Source organism: Phacochoerus africanus, chromosome 10 (genome assembly GCF_016906955.1).
Source record: "Phacochoerus africanus isolate WHEZ1 chromosome 10, ROS_Pafr_v1, whole genome shotgun sequence".
Classification (NCBI taxonomy): Eukaryota; Metazoa; Chordata; class Mammalia; order Artiodactyla; family Suidae; genus Phacochoerus; species Phacochoerus africanus.
The window spans coordinates 4242662-4264068 of NC_062553.1; the positions used below are offsets into that span (position 1 = coordinate 4242662).

The 21407-nt window shown below is 53.4% G+C and overlaps 1 protein-coding gene across 1 annotated transcript in view; it reads left to right on the plus strand.

Moving 5' to 3' along the window:
* Window positions 1-21407, plus strand: part of PPP2R2C (protein phosphatase 2 regulatory subunit Bgamma) — a 134257-nt gene that overhangs the window by 58237 nt on the left and 54613 nt on the right. The window lies entirely within an intron of this gene.

Below are 21407 nucleotides of genomic sequence, written 5' to 3' on the forward strand. Positions count from 1 at the left end.
AATAGAGACCAGCTTAGCACTAGCTACCTTCCGGAGTGGCTGCGAGAATGAGAGGAGGTCATGGACGCGAGGTGCTGCCCAGCACAGGGCAGTGACGGCCAGAGGAGCCCCTGACACTTATTTTGGGCCAGACACTCTTCCGAGCCCTTTCTGTGGATTAGGGCATCTCATTCCCCCAGGGGCGCTCCTCTGCTCACCCCTCGCCTCACAGGGAAACCCCCTGGGCTGGGCTGCCCAGTCCACGGCACACTCTCCCCTGTCCTTGGTCCTGAATCAGCCTCGCTTTTCCGTACTCCCTGCCCTTGTGCCCCCTGCAGGCCCCTGCTCCCCGTGGGTGCTCCTGCCTCCCCCAGGGAGCCTGTTAAATCCTGATTCCTGGGCCCCACCCCAGGCCTCCCCTAACTCAGACAGGTCATGCCTCCGGGTCTCAGCCCCTTCGTCTCTAGGGTGACAAGCCTTCCGCCTGGGCGTTTCATGGTGGATGCTCCAAGCGTTCGACCAGATGCAGAAAGTGACCTTTGCGCCTTCCATCTGCAAAGTGCCATGCGGAGGGGCAGGTCAGGGCCAGCGATCTGCATGTGGCTGCTTTCGTGTCTGCGGAAGCGCCGTCCCATGTGCATTTATTGGGTGCCTTCTGTGTCCCAGCTCCTCGCGGCACTGGGGAGCCTTGGTCATTGGAGGAACTTGGGCTTCAGGGAGCTCAAGGCACCTTCAACCAGGCCTTAGAGGGCACCACCCCCAGACCCACAGGAGTTTCCCAGAGGCCCCTTGCAGTGCCCAGCACTGTCCCACTAGCGACTTGACCTCTCAGTTAAGGAAGGAACCCCGATAAGTCCCCTCCCAGGGACATCGATTCCTGAGTGGACAAACTCTGACAGCCTCTGGGAGGTGGTCCCTAGGCCCAGCTCTGCCACGTACGAGTTACTTCAGCACGCTGAGCCCGGCTTCCCCATCTGAGAAGTGGGTATAATAATCATTTACCTTAGAGGCGGCGTGAGAGGGTCAGAGAGGCGACAACTGACCTTCAGTGAGAGCTGTTGAGCCTTGGTAACCATGGTAACCAGAGAGCCTGAGACTGACTTCCGGGAAGGGTTCCGGTGTGTACAGTTGGCAGGTAAGGGTCAGGTGACCGGACTGAGCAGAAAGGGACGAGGAAGGGCAGGTTGGAAAGGAGGCCCCATGAGAACTGAGTGGAGGTGGCTGCGGAGGCCCAAGCTCAGAGCAGGGGCTGCGTGTAGCACGTGATCTGAGGGTCCTGGGGGGTGTGGGGGCCTGGCTGCCAGGAGGGCTCCGGCCTTGGACCAGCTGTGTGAACCTGGGCAGGTCCCTCGACGCTCTGAGGCTCCTTCTCTCATCTTTACGGTAGGAACAGTAGGAATCGCAGCACAGGTGCCTCCAGTGAGAAGCATGTGGGGGAGGGCGAGCATACCTGAGTATCGGGGGCCAGGTGTGCCCCCAGGAGCTGCAGCTTCCACTTGAAAATCCTCGGCTCTGCTTTTCCTGGCTCTGTGCTTCTCAGCAACGCAACGGGGACCATCCAGAGAGGTTCTGATGGAAGGCCACTCCCCTCCCTGCCCTCCTCTGGCCCCATTGGAATCACTCCTATTTCCTTGTTAGGGTTGCCAGATCCAGCAAATAGAAAGACAGGCTGAGGAGTTCCCGTTGTGGCTCCAGTGGTAAGGAATCTGACTAGTATCCATTAGGACGTGGGTTTGATCCCTGGCCTCGCTCAGTGGGTTAAGGATCCAGCGTTGCTGTGGTGTAGGTCGCAGACATGGCTCGGATATGGCATTGCTGTGCCTGTGGTGCAGGCCGGCAGCTGCAGCTCTGATTCAACCCCTAGCCTGGGAACTTCCATATGCCACATGTGTGGTCCTAAAAGACAAAAAAAAAAAAAAGAAAAAAAAAGAAAGAAAGGCTGCCCAATTAAATTTGATTTCAAGAAACAATTTTTTTAAGGATAACTATGTCTCATCCAATGTTTGGGATATGCTTATACTGAAAAAATGATTATCTACAATTCAAAAGTGCCTGGGTGTCCGCAGAGTTGCAATTTAAGGGCAATCGTGTTTCTGCCGTTTTTCTTTTAATCAAATAAAACGTTGGGGAGAGCGGAGGAGGAGGAAGGACAGGCGTTCTTTTTCTTGTCTCCAAACCATTTCCTGCCATGGGACCTGCTCCCACGTTCGTCTCGGAGGCTCTGACCCCTCGGATGAGCCGTCTGCCCGTTTCAGGGAGACAGGCTTGCTCTGGGACCCCGCCTCTTCTTACTACCTTGCACTGCGAGCAGCATCCCGGTGGATTTAATCACCCCGCAGATGTGGCGTCGCGCCTTCCTGCCGAGAGCGATAATTGAAGTCCTCCAACTGCCCCGTGGTTCTAATTAGCCCAAGGTGGCTCCTTCTGGTCGCGGGAGAATCGACCGCGCCTCTGCCGCCTGAGTTACCAGCTGGCCCTGGAAGGTGGATGTCAGGAAAGAAGGGTTTCCTTGCCAGGCTCGTCTTCCTTGGGGGGGGGGGTCATTCAGGGCCTCGCAGAAGAGTGTCACACGTCGGTGGCCCTGGCTGCCTCCTTCGTGGGAGGGGTGCTCCAGCCACGCACATCCCTCCGAACCAGGAGTGCTCTCCTTGTGCTGACCTTTCAGGATTCAGCTGCGGGGCCTCCTCCTCCAGGAAGCCCTCCCTGATCCCCTGGCTGGACCCTCACAGACCTCATGTCTCCCTCCATGGACGCATTGGCCACACCGCGTGGTGCTGGTTTGCAGCTCTAACTTCCCTCACGAGGCTGGAAGCTTCGGCAGGCAGGGGCGTCCGTGTCTGATGCACCCTCGGCCTGATGGTGGCACAGCACGTGTCTGCTGACATGGAAGGAGGGAGGACACGAGGAAATAGGAAGGAAAGAAGGGAGGGAGGGAGGGAGGCAGCACTGTGCCCATTCTGCAGAGGAGATTGAAGATGTGTATGTGACCAGGAAGTAGCAGAGGTAAGCATACCACCTGCTCGCTCATCCCTCTTTCCATCTTGGGTCTAAAGTAGCAAAGACGAGTTTCGTTGTGATTTGATAAGACAGAAACAGCTTTTGGGAGGAGACACAGGCAATGCAGAAAAGTGGGGGGGCTTGGAGGGAGGCAAGAGTGGGTACAAAGCCCAGCTGCACCTGCTGCAGGACCTTAGGTGGCACTTCTGCCTTCCAGCCTGGGTCTCTTCATCGGGAAAGCGGAGACCAGAAGCCTCTCCTCCCTGGCTGTGGGGTGGATCAGAGGAGATGATAACAGCAGCAAAATCTGCTTGCCCCTGTGGGTGTTACCATTTCTCCTCCAACAACCCCATGAGTTACTTGAACCCTCCATATCATTAACCCCACTGTGTAGAGGCGGGCGTCAAGGCCCAGAGAGATTAAGTAACTAGCCCGGAGTCACACAGCTAGTGGGTGTCAAAGCCATGATTCGAACCTGGGTCCCCAGGCTCTGGTATTGGTGCCTTTCCCTGTTCTGCTCCACTGCCTGAGGCAGGAAAGCATCCAGTACCATGTCGGGCATCCAGTAGGTACCTAAGTGGCAGCCGTTATTGTCCTCCTCCCCAGCACCCTCTCCAGCCCCATCACCCTCCACCGTGGTGTCCGGGTGAGAGAGGCCTCTCCGTAGATTCTGCTGTTTGAGCTCGTGACTTTCCGCTGTGAGTTGACTCCCAAGGCACTTGGGGTTGATCCTCGGTCCCTGCTCCCTGGTGGTGACCCCCGGAGCCAGCTGGTTAGTGTCCTGATGATGGAGAGCTGTCGGGCTCTGCTCCTGCAGAGCACAGACTCCTCAAGCCCAGCTCCAGGGAGCTCTCGGGCCGGGACGCGCTAGAACGTCGGGCTGTGCGCGTGTTGAGCCCCGCATTGCTGTCCTGCACTTTGGCCTTGCCCTTGGTCTCTGGGAGGCGGGATAGCTGCATCTTTTCATCCGTGACTGTCTGGGATCAGAGGTTCCAGGTTTATGAAGAACCTCATAGGCAATGCCTGGAACAACTTACAGGGTAAGCACGTGTGCAAATATTTCCAACAAACATAGAGGCCGGGAGGATCTGAGACTTCTCCTGGAAACCCCCCTTTTAAGCATTGCTAGGGTCCGATTGTGGGGTTGCTTCATAAAACTGCATCCTCACCATCGCCCGAGTCCAGGAGATGGAGAGAAAACTCTTCACCCTGGTCAGATTTTTCCAGCGGGACAGGCACACTCATTTCTTTTTCTTTCTTTTTTTTTTTTAAGCTTTGTTAGGGCCACACCCTTGGCATATGGAGGTTCCCAGGTGAGGGGTCCATTCGGAGCTGTAGCTGCTCACCTACACCACAGCTACAGCAACTCGGGATCCAAGCCGCGTCTGCAACCTACACCATAGCTCACAGCAACGCGGGATCCTTAACCCACTGAGTGAGGCCAGGGATCGAACCTGCAACCTCATGGTTCCTAGTCGGATTTGTTTTCACTGCGCCACCACGGGAACTCCGAGCTGAGTCATTTCTAACAACGTTAGTGATTCAAATGCTGAATACAATTTCAGACATATCCCCCCTCACAGAAGTTTTCTTTGTAGTGTGGATATTCACCTTTGGCAACATATCAATTTCACTACCAACCGTGCACCATTTGGCCCAAAGGTGCATTGGACACGCCTCTACCCTTGGCAGTGTCTTTGTGAGTTCAGACCCTTCCTTCCCTGGAGACATTCTCTTGACCCCTCCCTCCCACACCCCCTTGACCACAACCCCTTGAGCAGAGGCAGCACGTTATCCAAGACAAGAGAGCCTCAGGCTGCCAGTGGGGCGTTTACTCATCCTCACGTAGTCTCATTGGCTCACCTTCATGTCTCCTTCAGGCTCTGGGCATCTTGTGACAAATGGCACCACCCCAGGAGCACGGGAGAGTCCTCCACGGGCCGGAAGCTCAAACAATGAGGAATGTTACTTGGATCAGTAGATACATTAATAGCGCCGACACCCGCATTGCCCAGCTACTTTTAGGGCGGTGGTTGTCAAGCATTTTACCCTCTTCCAAAGTATGTCGGACCCCAAAGAGCTTCTGTGTATGTGGGCTGGACCCATTGATATTTACCGTATTAGAAATGAACGAGGAAAGATTTCGAAATACTGATATAAATTCGTTTAAAAATAGAAATAACAAAGCCAGTACAGGTTAACATAAATTATATTTTTTCTGGAAAATAACTCTGTTTTCCAAGACAAAAAAAAAATAGAAGAATGGCATTTTTGTAAATCTCTTTAATGTCTGACTTGTAGAGGACACAGCTGAAGTCTCACCTCGGCTTCTGCCTTCAGTCTGCTGTGTTTTTTGTTTGTTTGTTTGTTTGTTTTCGGTCTTTTCTAGGGCCGCACTCGTGGCATATGGAGGTTCCCAGGCTAGGGGTCCAATCAGAGCTGTAGCCGCCAGCCTCCACCACAGCCACAGCGATGCCAGATCTGAGCCACGTCTGTGACCTACACCACAGCTCAGGGCAACGCTGGTTCCTTAACGCACTGAGCGAGGCCAGGGATCCAATCTGCAACCTCGTGGTTCCTAGTCGGATTCGTTAACCACTGAGCCACGACAGGAACTCCTGCTGTGATATTTTGTTTGGCTAGATTGCAGTAGAACATCCAGCCTCACACAGGTCTGGAGTTGGAAAAGGAAGGACCAGGAGTCCAACAGTCTAAGAACTGTTGATTTAGGTAATTGGTAAAGCTTGTGATGAAAGCAGAAAAGAAAACATGTGATCCCCAGGTGACTTCCTGCAATGACAAGGAGACCAGGGTCTTAGAGCTCTGACAGTGTCTAGCCTGGAGCCGGACGAAGAGAGAAATACTGGCAGCAGCTGGCTTGACGTCAAGCCCCCAGCCAAGACCTTTTGGCTCAACTGTTTCCAGCAGTTTTCTCTACCTGCAGGCTTCTGTCATCAGCTGGACTGGACTTTTCTAGAAGACTGCATTTGATGCCAGATCAGTTTTCAAGCTCCTCTGCTCTGTTGCCCATCCCAAGCCCTGATACTACACCAGAATGGTCCTGCCTCTGCCTCTGTGAGCCTCGGCATCTGAGGGTGTCCTGGAAATAGCTCTGTCTCTGGAGGCCTTGGGCTTCTCCCCGTCAACTCAGGCTTCCTGTTGGCCGCTGATGAGCTGGGTGCACCCGAGAAGCCAGGGCCATGATTAATTCATTCCACATGCAATTAATGAGCTCCTACCATGTGCCTGGCACAACCCATTTCTCATGTCCAGGCCAGGGCGGGTCAGACCTCCTTGGACAAATCTAGATGAATTAGCAGCTTAATAAATATGAATGATCTCAGTTGATGAAAAATGCACCAAATGATTGTTTCCCTTAATGTAATTACTCGGGTGGTCGGCTCGCCCGTGGAGCTCTCGGTGCGTTAAATCAGCAGTTTGCAGGAGGCTTCGGCAAAAGAGGGCAGGTGGCCGCTGGTGCTGCTTTTCCCCTTTACCGCAAACATAGACTTTTAAAAGATGCTGTTAGGTGCAATAAAGCACCTCTGCATAAGCGTAGAGTCCCATGGTTTTGACAGCAGTGTATGCTTGTGAGACACCCCCAGAATTAAGAATCGGTGCGTTTCCATCACCCCCCAGATTTCCTTGCTCTGTTGTGTGGTCCACCCCTGACTCTGCTCTCCAGTCTGGTAGCCACTGATTTACCTACTAGTAGCATATATTAGTTTGTAGTTTCTAGAATTTCATATACGTGGAATGATACATGTATTCGTCTGCCTGGCTTTTCCCTCTGCATCATCGTTTTTTTTGTCTTTTTTTGTCTTTTGTTGTTGTTGTTGTTGTTGCTATTTCTTGGGCTGCTCCCGCGGCATATGAAGGTTCCCAGGCTAGGGGTTGAATCGGAGCTGTAGCCAACAGCCTACGCCAGAGCCACAGCAACGCGGGATCCGAGCCGCGTCTGCAACCTACACCACAGCTCACGGCAACGCCGGATCGTTAACCCACTGAGCAAGGGCAGGGACCGAACCGGCAACCTCATGGCTCCTAGTCGGATTCGTTAACCACTGCGCCACGACGGGAACTCCTGCATCATCGTTTTGACCTTCATCCCTTTGTTCATATCAGTACTCTGTTCTTTTTTATTCCTGAGTAGTATTCCATTGTGCAGATCTATCCCATGTGTCCATTCGCCTGCTGATGGATATTTGGATGGTTTCCGGTTTTGAGCTACTGTGGGTGAAGCTGCTGTGAACGCGTGTGTACAAGTCTTTGTGTGTTTGTGGGCTTTTGTGACACTTGGTGAGGACAAGTGTCTCGGACAGGCCATAGGCATCTGCTTAACTCTGTGAGAAGCTGACAAGCTGTTTCCCCTGGGGCAATAGGGTTGTGTGTTCCCACTGGTTGTGCCACATCTTCACCAGCTTGGTGTTATCAGTCTTTCAAATGTTAGCCATTCGGTTGGGTGTGTGCTGGTGTCTCACGGAGATTTTAATTTGCGTTTCCCGGGTGACTAATGATGCTGATCATTTTTTCATGTGCTTCTTGGTCACTCACGTATTTTGCTTTGAGAGGCGTATGGCCCAGTGTCTTGCCCGCTTTTAATGAGGTGGTTTGTGTTCGTGTTGTTGAGTTATTGGAGGTCTGTGTACATTTCAGATACACGTGATTTGTCAAGCTCTATGGCTCGCGAATACTTTTATTCTTTGCCTTCTTGCTTTCACAGTGGTTTCTTTCAGTGAGCAAAATTTTAAATGTTGAAAGTTATAAGGTCCAATTTATCCATTTCTTTTGCTGTTCTTGCGTTTCAGGTCTTGTCTAAGAAGTCAAAATTGCAAAGATTTTCTTTGGTATTTTCTTCCAGGATTTTTTTTTTTTTTTAGCTTTAGCTTTTATAGTTAAGTCTCAGATCAACATTTATATTTTGACCCACTTCAGCATAATTTTGTGTGTGGTATAATAAGGGAGGATGTTAATTTTTTTCCCATCTGTTTATTGATTTACTAGAAAGACTGTCCTTTCGTCATTGAATTGATTGGGTGCTTTTTTAAGAAAAACCAATAGACCATGGATTTGGGGTCTAGTTCTGGATTCTCGGTCCTGTTGATCTATATCTTTCTGTCTTTTTTCCAATACTGCACTGGCTTGATTCCTGTCACTTTATAGTAAGTCTTTCAATTGGCTGAGTCCTCCAACTTTGTTCTTTTCTTTTCTTTTTTTTTTGTAAAATTGTTTGGGCTCTTCTATGTCCTGTTCTAATCCGAATGCATATTCACGCCTTGTATTAAACCCATTTTACAGGCGAGGAAACTGGGGTGCAGAAGGGATGAGTAACTTTCCCAGGCAACCGAGAGGTCGACGGGAGGTTTGAACCTGGGCTGTCGGGCTGCTGTGTCCCTCTCTGACCCGTTAGGCAGTACTGCCTTCTCTTTGGGGTTCTGCCCATTCCCTGTACTGAACACCACCCCAGCACCTGTGGGGCTGAAGAGTTTACCGGTTTCCTTGTCCATCTCCCTCTAAGCCGTGGACTCCACTGTGGCAGAGACCCTCTGGACACCGAGCAGTGTGGCCCAGCCCCGGGGACCTGGTGTGGAGTGGATATTTGGTAAACACTGGGTGCTGCTCAGCTCTGGCTGGAGGGTCAGGTCCCTGCCAGCCCAAAACCTCAGCTGGGAGCCGTGATGAAGAAGTGGAGGCAGAATCCTATGGCCTGGACTGGCAGGGACCTGGCCCTCCACCCAGAGCTGAGCAGCTCCCAGTGTTTACCAAGCAGAAGCTCTCCTAGGGACTCAAGGATCACCAGGTGTAGGGCTGAACCTCACCTCCAGCACCTGTCATTGAGACAGAGCTGGGAGAAGAAGGGGAGATGGAGGGGAGGAGGCTCCAGGGCTTGCAGGTACTTCCTCCCGGCTGGTGGCCAGTGCAGAGCAGGCTGGGGCCGATGGGGCCTCTGTGAAGCTACGGGAACAGGTGTCCCTGCAAGAGGGGCAGCTCGAGGGGAGGGGTGGCTGGAACTGGACCCGCGGTGCTCCATGCCCGTCTCCTTGGGCTCTGTTCTTCCTCCCCAACCTCCTCCTCTTGTCCAAACCAGGGAGGCTGTTGAGGGGGGAGACTTAGCCCTGATCCAGGGTTCCTGCCGGCGTGACTCAGAGACTCACGGGGCCCAGACTGTGTCAGAGCTCCTTGCGTCAGGATCGTAGGAGCTGGTTGTTCAATTTTTAGGCATTTTGTGAGCTGGTTGTTAAACCGTGGATAGCTTGAAGCCCACAGCATCAGCAAATACCACGAGCAAGGGTGTTTTCTCTCCCACCCCACCTGGCGGGGAGCCTCAGTCTTCCCATCTGGGAGTGGGGGCGAGTAATGCCACCCCTTAAGGCCATCGCGGTCTGTAACCAAGGTCCTGGGTGGGAAGAGCTGGCGTCACAGAGTGTGAGGCTAAGTATAGGGGTGGCCGCGTGCTGGCCCAACCGTTGTCATCCCTTGGCGGGTGCTGAATAACACGCTGGGGCTGGAAGTTTGTGTTTCCATGAAAAGCCCAGGAAAGGCGCCCGAGAACCCAGAGCAGAAGAGGCAGAAGAGGGCTGCATGCCTGCCTGGCCCCACACATCGTGCCTGAGGTGCCTCGGTTTGCTCATCTTTATAGTGGGCGTGGGGGTCCCTGGGTGGGAAAGGCTGTTGGCGTGGTTGGGAGCGGGGCAAGCATCGCAGAGCGTGGCCTGGGAGACTACAGCACTGTCACCCCTCCCCGCCCGCCCCCGCACCCCCTCCCCCATGGAGGTGCGTGGCCGATGCATCCTGAAGGGCCCCCATGGTGGCCTGACCCATCTCGTCATATCAGGAGCATAGGCCCTGGGGCCCAGCCGGTGCAGAGAAGCTGCCTGCTCCCAACTCAAGGGCAAGTTCAACCCTCGGAGCCTGTTTCCCCCATGGAAATGGTAGAACGGCACAGACTCCTCGAGCTGCGGGGTTCATGCACACAGTGGGGAGGCCCCCAGCCCGGGCCCAACCCTGGTGGCCCTCAGCAGTGTGAGCAACCTCCAGGGCTGCTCCCTGTCCACTGCCTGGAAATCCAAGCAGCACAGCTGAACCAGCAGCCTTGAGGCTGGAGAGGGAAGCCACAGGGGAGCCAGGACCCGTCCTGCCAGGGCCAAGGCAGCCAGCCCAGGGCCCGTGGAGCTCCTGCCAGCACACTGGGCCCCTTGGAGGCAGCAGTACCAAAGTCACGTGGGCCTGCTGCGTGCCAGGCCCCGTGCTCAGCCTTCGAATCCCGTCTCGTAGGCGCCATCACGCCCATTTTACAGGTGGGGAGACCGAGCCTCCAGAGGTTGAGCTGACAGTGGCCGCAACAAAGCAGAGCTGGGGCGGCCCTGCCCACCCGCCTGCCACGCCCATCCCAGGCTGGTTTTTTGGTTTTTTGGTTTTTTTCTGCCCCTCTCAGGGGGGTGGCCTGAGCCCTGCTGGCACCCCAGGTCACACCCTAACAGGATGGATTGTCATCCTCTCCCAGACTGTCACCCAGAGGCTGGGACACAGGGCCTTTCGAGAGGAAGGGAGAGGGAGAGCAGACTGTCCTTCCCCATGGGACTCAGGACATGGGACAGACTGGTTGGGGGTGGGAGGGGTCGCAAGATGCCCATTTGGCCCACCTTTCAATTTCCATTGCCTCGCATCAGGTCTGGCACTTAGGGCTCCGCAAATACTTGCTGAATCAATAAATGGCCCCATTGGGGTGGCCAAAGGGTGAGGGATATGTGGGAAGTGCAGAATCAGAGGGCAGTAGGGAGCCACAGAAGGCTTCCGGGGGTGGGGGGGTGGCATGAGTTTCCAGTTTCAGCCATGCCCCTCTGGCCACTGGGTGGCCCAGGATGGATGGGACAGAGGCAGGAAACCCAAAGAGGAGGCAGCCACAGTTGTTCAGGAGAGAAGTGACAGTAGCCTAGGCCAGGACAGAGGCAGGAGAGACAGCCAGAGGGCTGGGCCAGTCCTGCCAAGCATGACCTCAGCACCCAGCTCTGTGCCTGAGCGCCGTCCCCCTTCCTGGAGCAGACACAGGCCTGGCAGGGGGTCTGATGGCCACGCTGATGTGATGGGGCCTGGAGGGTGCTCTTGCCACAGGGCCTCTCGGCCCCACTTGCCCACCTGCCAGCTGGGGTCCGAGAAACTGATACGGAGAGGACGGGGAACACAGGAGCCAGGTGCTGGGAGGACAGACGCCGGACAGATGCCGCCCCCGGGCAGCTGGCCCTGCCCAGACACCAGCAGTCAGTCTGGATCAGCATCAGGCCTCCGTCCTCCTCCTCGTGGTGGTTCACCGCTCTGGCGTGGACAGCGCATTACAGTTTGCAGAGTTTCCAACAGGGGCGGCCCTTATCATTGCCTTTGCACAGACGGGGAAACCAGGGGTCACATGACAGCCAGGACAGGGTGGGATTCAGAGCCAGGTCCCCCCAGCAGCACATTCCCCATGTCTTATTTTTTTATTTTTTGTTTATTTTTATTTATTTATTTATTTTGTCTTTTGCCTATTCTAGGGCCGCTCCCTCGGCATATGGAGGCCCCCAGGCTAGGGGTCGAATTGGAGTTGTAGCTGCCGGCCTAGGCCAGAGCCCCAGCAACGCCAGATCTGCACTGCGTCTGCAACCTACGCCACAGCTCACGGCAACGCCGGATCCTTAACCCACTGAGCGAGGCCAGGGATCGAACCTGCAACCTCATGGTTCCCAGTCGGATTCGTCAACCACTGAGCCACGACGGGAACTCTGTATTCCCCATGTCTTAAACCCTCTCTTTCTCTCTCATCTCTTCATCTTTCCCCTCCCCTCTTTCTTCCACCATCCAGGCAGTTCTCTGATTTGGTCTGCATGTGTAATAATGATACACGACTGGAGTTCCGTCGTGGAGCAGTGGAAACGAATCTGATTAGGAACCATGAGGTTGCAGGTTCGAGCCCTGGCCTCACTCAGTGGGTTAAGGATCCTGTGTTGCTGTGGCTGTGGTGTAGGCCAGCAGCTACATCTCCAATTCGACCCTAGCCTGGGTGCAGCCCTAAAAAGCAAAAAAAAAAAAAAAAAAAAAATTATATATATATGACTGATTGCAGCTAACAATTTTTGAGCAGTTTCTTGTTAGCTCATTAAATTCTCCCAATCAACCCAGAGATGGTAGTATTATGCCCATTTTAGAGAACAGGAAACAAGCTCGGAGAATAATCCGTAACTTGCTGGGACTCAGGCAGCCCCACTAAAGTGAGGATCTTTCACTCCCAAACCTCTCTGCCCTTTACTAGTAGCTCTCAAACCTCAGTGTATCACTGAAGATGTCATTAAAATTCAGAGTCTAGGAGTTCCCATTGTGGCTCAACGGTAACAAACTTGACTGGTATCCATGAGGACTCGGGTTCAATCCCTGGCCTCGCTCAGTGGGTTAAGGATCCGGTGTGGCTGTGAGCTGTGGTGTACGTCACAGACTTAGCTCAGATTTGGCGTTGTTGTGGCCGTGATGTAGGCCGGCAGCTATAGCTCCGATTGGACCCCTAGCCTAGAACTTTCTTATCTCACAGGTGCGGCCCTAAAAATACAAAACAAAACAAAAAGCAGAGTCTAGATGTTGAAAATTCTGATCCAGTGGCTCTGGGCAGGGCATTGGGAATCTTCTCTAGGAGAGAATCCTAGGTGGTTGTGCCGTGAGGCTTCCAGGAGCTCTTGCTGCTGGCAAGCTGGCCCAGAGCAGGTGGTCATCTCTTGGCTCTCTTCCCTTTGACTCTGTCCTGAGGCCAGCTGCTGGCCTCAGGCTGCCTGGCCACTTTGAGGGCCCAACGGGGTCTAATTGAGGGAGGGTGCCTGGAGGGCTGGGCTGCGGTCAGATCTGGGGAGTTATCCCTGCTGTGGGCACAATCCAACTTCGCCTGGCATCAGACCCAGCAGGTGGCCGGGTCCTGCAGACCACAGACAAATCCACAGCTGCCCCGCCCCCCTTCCCCAAGCCCATCTGTCTCTGTGCCACCCAGGCCAACCGCCACTCAGCAGGGGCCCGTCTGGGCTGGTGGGGAGGGCCTGGCAGCCACAGCCGTGGTCCCCCCTCACCCTCTGCCCCTTGTGGAGCACCCGCTGTGGGGGCAACACTATCCTACCTTTGCCCTGGTCCCCACAGCAACCCCTCAGCCCACAGAGCTGGGAACAACCATGAGTCAGGGGTCCAGGGACACAGGGCCATTTATAGACTCCCAGACCCCTTCAAGCCCTCTTCTGGGGCCTGGGTTTCTGCTTAAAGAGAATGGGACCTGCCTTTGAAACCATCGTGATCAAGTGGAATATTATTCGGCCATGAAAAGGACTGGAGTCCTGATTGCTGTTGCAACACAGGACCTTGAAAACATGTTTCTGAGTGAAGGAAACCAGACCTTCGCTGTATGATGCCAGGCATGTGAATGGTCCAGCAGAGCAAGTCCTTAGAGACAGAAGGCAGACAAGTGGTTGCTAGGGGCTGGGGAGGAGAGGATGGGGAGGGCTGCTAACAGGTGTGCGCCTTCTGTTTGGAGCGCTGGGAGTGTTCTGGAAGAGATAGTGGTGATGGTTGGATAACACAGTGAAAATACTAAAACCCCCTGAAATATATACATTTTGAAGTGGCGAATTTCATGTTATCTCAATTACGTCTCAGTGTTTTAAATGCTAAAATAAAAGCAACGAGAACAAAATCGCTGTGATGCCAATGCCTTTTCTCACAGAGGGGGATCCAGAGTGAGGTCCAGCGAGAGGAACTGTGTCGGGCAAGTGAGGGGTGGGGGTGGGACGGAGGCACCTGCTTCTGCAGCATGTACTTAAGGAGAACCTCTCCCGACAGCCACCCACCTGCCAGGAGGCCCTAGACAGGGCACAGAAGGGACGATGCCGACCCCCAAAAGAGCTCATCTGTGTTATTAGCCAGAGACACACCTCAGGATAGGAATGTGTTAAACGGGTCCGATTGTGGCTCCTCAGCTCAAAATGCTCGGGGGGTCTTTCTTTCACTGAAAGAAAATCCCAAGTTCTTTGCAATGACCAGCATCCCAGCCCCGTCCGCCTCTCTGAGCTCGTGCCCTACCCCTGTCACCTCCACACACACCCTGCCTTCCTTGCTGACCTGCAGCAGACCAAGCTCTCCTCTACCTCAGGGCCTTTGCACGTGCTGTCATAGATCTGTGTGGCTCCCTCTCTTCCTTCCTTCAGGGCTCTGCTCAAATGTCCCTCCTCCAGGAGGTCTCCCCTCACCTCCCTAGCTGAAGCAGCATCTCCGCCCTTCCCATCCCTTATCATGCATTAGCTTTTATCTCAGCCCCCAGAAAAATAATAATACCTGACAGGTTGCTTATTCTCCTCCATTAGAGAGCATGCTTCTTAGGAGGAGTGTGCCTGCCGAGTTCCCAGTGTTTGCAACAGTGCTTGGGGTACAGTAGGTCCTCAGTTTTTTTTAATTAAATTGCTTACTGTGGTGAACTGTACATAAGATAAAATGTACTACTTTCTTTTTTCTTTCTTTTTTTTTTTTTTTTGGTCTTTTTGCCATTTCTTGGGCTACTCCCACGGCATATGGAGGTTCCCAGGCTAGGGGTCCAATTGGAGCTGTAGCTGCCGGCCTACGCCAGAGCCACAGCAACGTGGGATCCGAGCCGAGTCTGCGACCTACACCACAGCTCATGGCAACGCCGGATCCTTCACCCACTGAGCAAGGCCAGGGATCAAACCCGCAACCTCATGGTTCCTAGTTGGATTCGGTAACCACTGCGCCACGCTGGGAACTCATAAAATGTACAACTTCAAAGTGTACAATTCAGTGGCATTAACTGCATTCGAGGTACTGGGCAGTCATCACCACTATGCATTTATTCCAGAACTTTTTTCTTGAATCATCCCAAACAGAAACTCTGTACTTCTTTCTGAGTCTTTTATCCAATAAATCACTTTTCTTTTTGGCCACATATGTGGAAGTTCCCAGGACAGGGATCAAACCCGAGCCACAGCAGTGATAATGCCGGATCCTTAACTTGATGCGGCTCATAGAGAACTCCCAGGAAATCCCATTAAAAACATCAAACTCTAGCCAACGTTTCCCTTTGAATGACAATTTAAACTGCAGCTCCCAAAGTTCCCATCGTGGCTCAGCAGTTGCGAACCCGACGCGTATCCATGAGGTTGCGGGTTCAATCCCTGGCTTCACTCAGTGGGTTAAGGATCCAGCGTTGCTGTGAGCTGTGCTGTAGGTTATGGACATGGCTCAGATCCCAAGTTGCTGTGGCTGTGGTGCTGTAGGCCAGCAACTGTAGCTCTGATTCAACCTCTAGCCTGGAAATTTCCACGTGCCGTGGGCGCAGCCCTAAAAAGCCAAAAAAAAAAAAAAAGAAGCCGAGACTAGGAGAGCGATTAGGGTTTTGGGACGAGCTGGCTGTTGGCACAGCATAGACAAGGCGCCTGGGTGGGGTGGGCTGGGATGAGCTACGGCTAAGAGCTTTATCTGATCAAGAAAGTCTTTCCTGGAGTTCCCGTTGTGGAGCAGTGGTTAACGAATCCGACTAGGAACCATGAAGTTGCCAGTTCCATCCCTGGCCCTGCTCAGTGGGTTAAGGATCCGGCGTTGCCGTGAGCTGTGGTGCAGGTTGCAGGCGCGGCTCAGATCTGGCGTTGCTGTGGCTCTGGCGTAGGCTGGTGGCTACGGCTCTGATTCGACCCCTAGCCTGGGAACCTCCATATGCTGCGGGAAGTGGCCCTAGAAAAGGCAAAAAGACAAAGAAAAAAAAGAAAAAGAAAGTCTTTCCTTCGGAGTAATTTTTCTGCCTCCAAGAAAAAAGGGTGATCTACAAAGCAGGCTCGGGGGTGGCCACGCTCTGCCCAGCGGCCCTTCTGTCTCTGTCCGCCGCTGCCGCGTATCAGGCCCCAGAGCTTGGTGGCTTCAAATAACAAGCATGCACTTTGGCCCCTGAGTCTGAGGGTCGCCCAGGGGTCTCCTTACAAATTGGCCATGCTCACTGCCATGTGCACTGTCGCTGTGGGTCGGGAAGGTGTCTCCGCTGGGCCCGGAGCCGTGTTCCGGATGGGCTGGCTTTGGACCGGCCTGGGGTGGTCCATCCACACAGCCTTGTCGTCGTCCAGCAGGCTGGCCTGGGGTGCTCGGGTTCCAGAGAGAGTAGAAGCCGAAGGCCTCCTGAGGCCCAGGTTTGGACCAGAACCTGCTAACTTCATGTGCATCCTTTTTTTTTTTTTTTTTTTAAGGGCCACACCCATGGCATATGGAGGGTCCCAGGCTAGGGGGCAAATCAGAGCTACAGCTGCTGGCCTACACCACAGCCACGGCACTGCCAGATCTGTAACCTACTGAGCGAGGCCAGGGCTCGAACCTGCAACCTAATGGTTCCTAGTCAGATTCGTTTCTGCTGTGCCACGAGGGAACTCCCTTCCTGTGCATCTGTTGGCCAAAGCAAGTCACGGGCCAGAGCAGAATCGAGGATGGGTAAACGAATTCCACTTCTGGATGGCTGCAGTGTCAGGTTGGAGAGGATAGGGACACAGGAAGCCACTCAAGAGCCATCGGCACCCTAAATCTGCCACCCTTCCCAGCTCCCCCAGACTCTGCTCCTGTGCTCCTGTTTCCAGGAGGCCCTCTTGGAACCCCCAGCCCACCATCCTGAGGTCACATCCCCCCGTGTCTCTTCACCTCCTGCGAGTCTCTCTGGACCCGGGGCAGTCCTCGAGGGCCGGCTCGGCTTCTCTAGACTCCTCATCCCCCAGCCCGGCCCCTCCTCCCGTGTGAGCCCCGAGAAGATGCTGGCTAAGCTTGCGCACGGCCGCATCCAGGCTGACGCCTGGCACACCAAGCCTCCGACCTCCCGGCGAGCTCCTACGTTCAGCGGCAGGAAGAACCCATTTCCTCTCCCACTGCCCCCTCGTCTGCCCTGCCACCGCCTCCGACAACACTAATTAAATGCAGCAATCCCATCAGAAGGATCAAGCTGGGCTTTCCGAGGGCCCCTGTCTGCCGTGAGCGCCATCGCTGATGGATCATTAGCGGTGTTGACAGCACTTAGGGTGATGGATGGTGAAGGACGAGCCGGGGAGGGGCCCCCTGACCAGCCGCTTAATCTCCTTGTCCGTCGAGTTGGCGGGCCTCTGCCGGAGTTTGCGGGAGCTTTCCTGTCCCTGGAATCATTTGACTTTCACATAAACCCTAAGGGAACTGTGACCAGGCAGGGAGGAGAGGCCATCTCTGTTTTATGGGTGGGACAGTCAGGGCTCAGAGAGGGTGCGATTCGGGTGAGGTTGCACAGCTAGTCTGTATCGGGGCTGGGACTGGAATGAAAAAGCCACCGCAGGCATCTTTTCGATCCCAGGGCCCATCTCCCCCGGGGGCACCAGGAGGGGCAGCTGCCTGGGTGTGTCCCCCAGGATGTCGTCTACACAGCCTCCTGCTCCTGCTCTGTTCTCACTGCGTGGGCAGCTGTGACAAACCACCACACTCTTAAAACAGCAGAGGCTTGTTCCCTCACCGTTCTGGAGGCTGCGAGAATGAAGTCAAGGTTATAGCAGGGCTGTGCTCCCTCTGAGGTCCCCGGGGATGGAACTGTCCCCAGCCTCTTATAGCTTCTGCTGGTGCCAGCAGTCCCTGACCGGCCTCAGCTGGCAGCTGCATCACTGCAGCCTCTGCCTACATGGTTACACAGCCACACACACCCCCGCCCATGGTGGCTGTGCCCCTGTGTCGCTACATGGCCTTCTCAGGACACCAGTCGTTGGTCTGGGGCTCATGTAATCCAGTTTGACCAAATCTAATCATTTGTAAAGACCCGATTTTCCAATAAGGTCATAGTCTCGAGCCCCAGGGGTTAGAACAGGCACCTGTGTTTGGGGGGTGGGGGCCCCGTTCAACCCACAGCAGGGTCTTTGGCTGCCCATCCCTGGCTCTGGCTGTGGACCTGTCACTGGGCTGGTCACCCTGGCCATCCCCCCTGACTTCTCCCTGAGCCCATGTTGGGCCACAGGGCGGCCTCCTGGGCTTCTAGCCGGGCGGCCCTGGGCCTTCCCTAACAGGGCTGCGCTGTACCAGCCCCGGGGGTTGACGGAGGCCTCTTTGTCCACTGGTCCAAGCTGCTTCGTGCAACTCTGTCTCGCCGTGTGGGGGACTCCCAGAGCTGCAGCGGGAAGAAGAGGGGTCGTCACAGGTAGAAGGGCACCGTGGTTTTCGTAGGATTGATCCTCACCCACGACAGGGGGACCTGGAGCACCCATCAGGCATGGGTGGGGTGGGCTTGGCGGGCCTCTCCTCGTGGCTGAGTTGGGACCCTGAGCCCGAGGCATCGGCCAGTGACGCCCGGGCCCTGCAGTGTGGGATGGGGGCTGGCCTCCGGGGGAGGGCACTGCCACGCTCTGCCCTATGTGGGACTTCAGGTCAGTGCCTCCCTCATGACCAGGTTTCTTATCTGTAAAGAGTTGAGGACAGGGCACCGGGCTTATCCTGAGACTTGTGGACTTTAAAAAATGTACAACCTGGAGTTCCCGTTGTGGTGCAGTGGTTAACGAGTCTGGCTAGGAACCATGAGGTTGCGGGTTCAATCCCTGGCCTTGCTCAGTGGGTTAAGGATCCGGCATTGCCATGAGCTGTGGTGTAGGTTGCAGACGCGGCTCGGATCCCGCGTTGCTGTGGCTCTGGTGTAGGCCGGCAGCTTCAGCTCTGACTAGACCCCTACTGGGAACCTCCATATGCTGCCGATGCAGCCCTAGAAAAAGACGAAAAGAAAAAAAAAAAGCACAACCTGAAAGTTAAGATTTAAGTTTGGGGCAAAATTTGGACTTAAGCCCAGAAGACAGCATCTCAGGTAACCCTGAGAGTCTGCTCCCAGGAGGGGAGAAGGCGCTTGGATCTATAGGAGATTTTGCAGCAAAGGGCAGGTGGCAGGAACAAAAGAGTTCTGGGCTCAGGGAACTCATTCCTTTGATATGCACCTCCGCTATCAGGAACCAGTATCCTGAGTTTTCAGACTGCAGGACTCACTGGCTTTCACCCTTGGAGGTGACTGCACGTGCAAATAACCCTGACATCCTGTGTATTATCCTTAACTACAGCCCAGGTGGCTCTGAAAGAGGAGAGGGGGAATATTAGGATATGATAAAGCTGAGGGGGGCAGTGCTTGCAGCATACACACAGTTTACAAAAGTTTGTTGCTGGTCTCCTGAGGGTCACTACCAGTCAGAAGGAGCAGACGTCACCATGAAGGATTTTAGTCTTCTTCTAGACATGAGGAGATACAAGAATTGAGCACATAAAATTGTCTCCTAAAAATAATCCATCCGAAGACCGGTTCTTCCACTTTTCCCAGAGCACAGAGGGCCCCCCTCCTGGTCTCCACTCTGAGCTGCGGGTCGGCAGCTGCAGGGGCTCCTGATTTAATCCATGTAGCTGCTGACAGCGAGTGCCCGACTCCAGTTCACAGACTAAATCAGGGAGAGTTTTCTCCATGGTCCATGGAGAGCTTTCACCAAAATGTCTGTCTTTGCCCTTTATTCTTAAAGAATATTTCCACTGGATGCAGAATTCTAGCTTACAGGTTTTAACATTTTCCTTCAGCATTTTCAAAGCCTTCTGGGCTCTGCCATTTCTGGTGAGAAATCAGCAGTTATTTGAGTCATGGGGCCTCTGAATGTAATACGTGGTGTCTGTTCTGCCCGTGTACATCTCTGCTCTGGTTTCAGCACTTTGATGGGTAGGTGTGATGTCTTGGTATTTATCCTCTTTGGAGTTAGCTGAGCTTCCTGGATTTGTAAATACTAGTCTTTTACCATCCTGGGGCATCTGCCAATCATTAGTTCAAGTCTTTCTTCTACTCTATTCTCTCTTCTGCTGGAGCTCCTATCACATCTGTTAGACTTTTTGATGTTTTCCTACAGATCCCTGACGATCTGTTCTTTTTCTTTTTAAATTTATTTTCTCTCTGTTCTTCAGGCTGGATAATTTCTATTGCTGTATCATCAAGTTCACTAGTACTTTCTTCTGTCCTTTTTCTTTTTTTTAAAGGGCCACACCCGTGGTATATGGAGGTTCCCAGGCCAGGGGTCCAATGGTAGCTGCAGCTGCCAGCCTACACTTCGACCTATGCCACAGCTCATGGCAACACCAGATCCTTAAACCACTGAGTGAGGCCAGGGATCCAACCCGAAACCTCATGGTTCCTAGTTGGATTTGGTTCCACTGCACTACAGTGGGAACTCCCTTTCTTCTGTTCTCTTAAATTTTCTGTTAAGCAATTCAGTGATTTTCATATACTGTATTTTTCAGTTATAGATTATCTGTTTAATTGTTTTTTAATAGTTTCTATTTCTCTGTTGATGTTTCCTTTCATGCAGTGAGATTAAATATTCCTTTGTAACCTTGGACATAGTTATAACAGCTACTTTTAAAAATCTTCATTTGCTGGAGTTTCCATTGTGGCTCAGCGGTTAACAAACCCGACTAGTATCCATGAGGACGTGGGTGCGATCCCTGGTGCCATTCAGTGGGTTAAGGATCTGGCGTTGCTGTGAACGTGGTGTAGGTCGCAGATGCAGCTCAGATCCTGCATTGCTGTGGTTGTGCTGTAGGCTGGCAGCTAGGGCTCTGAATTGGCCCCTAGCCTGGAAACCTCCATGTGTGGCAGTGCAGCCCCAAAAAGAAAAAAAAAAAAAAACACTTCATTTGCTAATTCCAATATCCAGGTCACTGTAGGGTCTGTTTCCTTGATTGTCAAGTATAAATGATGTTTTCCTATATCTCTGTGTATCTTCATATAATTTGAGATAATGTCCTCAGTGTTGTGATGATAACATTGTAGAAACTCTAGATGTTTAGTGTGTCCTTCCAAAGAGCTTTTTTGTTTTGTTTTGTTTTGTATTTGCAAGCAGTTCACTTGGTTGAATTCAACTGCGAACTCTGTCCCAGCACAAATCTCATTTCCCCTTTAAGTCTTGACAGTTCTGCATGGAGTCTGCCATTTGTATGTGTGCAGTTTGCAGCCAGCTGGAGTTTGGGGCAGAGTTCAAGTGCTGCACTTGGGGACCCCCACCCCCCGTAGACCCATTTCCAGGATTAATGACCTTATTTTCCAGCTACTAGGGTTTCCAGGTTCTGCCTTCAGGTTTATCAAGCCTACGGGTATGACTCTCTGAGTGTCCGCAGCCTCATGGCACAGACTAGGACCAATCCTCAGGCAACGAGCCATTAAAACAAGACACTCACCCAGTGCTGCCTTGTCTTCCCATTGCTATCTGATCCCTGCAGGGTCTGCCACTGAATGAGGGGTACATTGTGGGCATGAGACCCTGAGTGTAGGAGAGACCACTGTGGGAGGGCAGGTGCATTTTCCAGGAAGGCTTCCTGGGGGAGGTGGTATTGGGGCTGGAGATGTGTCCAACACTCCAAAAGGAGAGGATGGACTT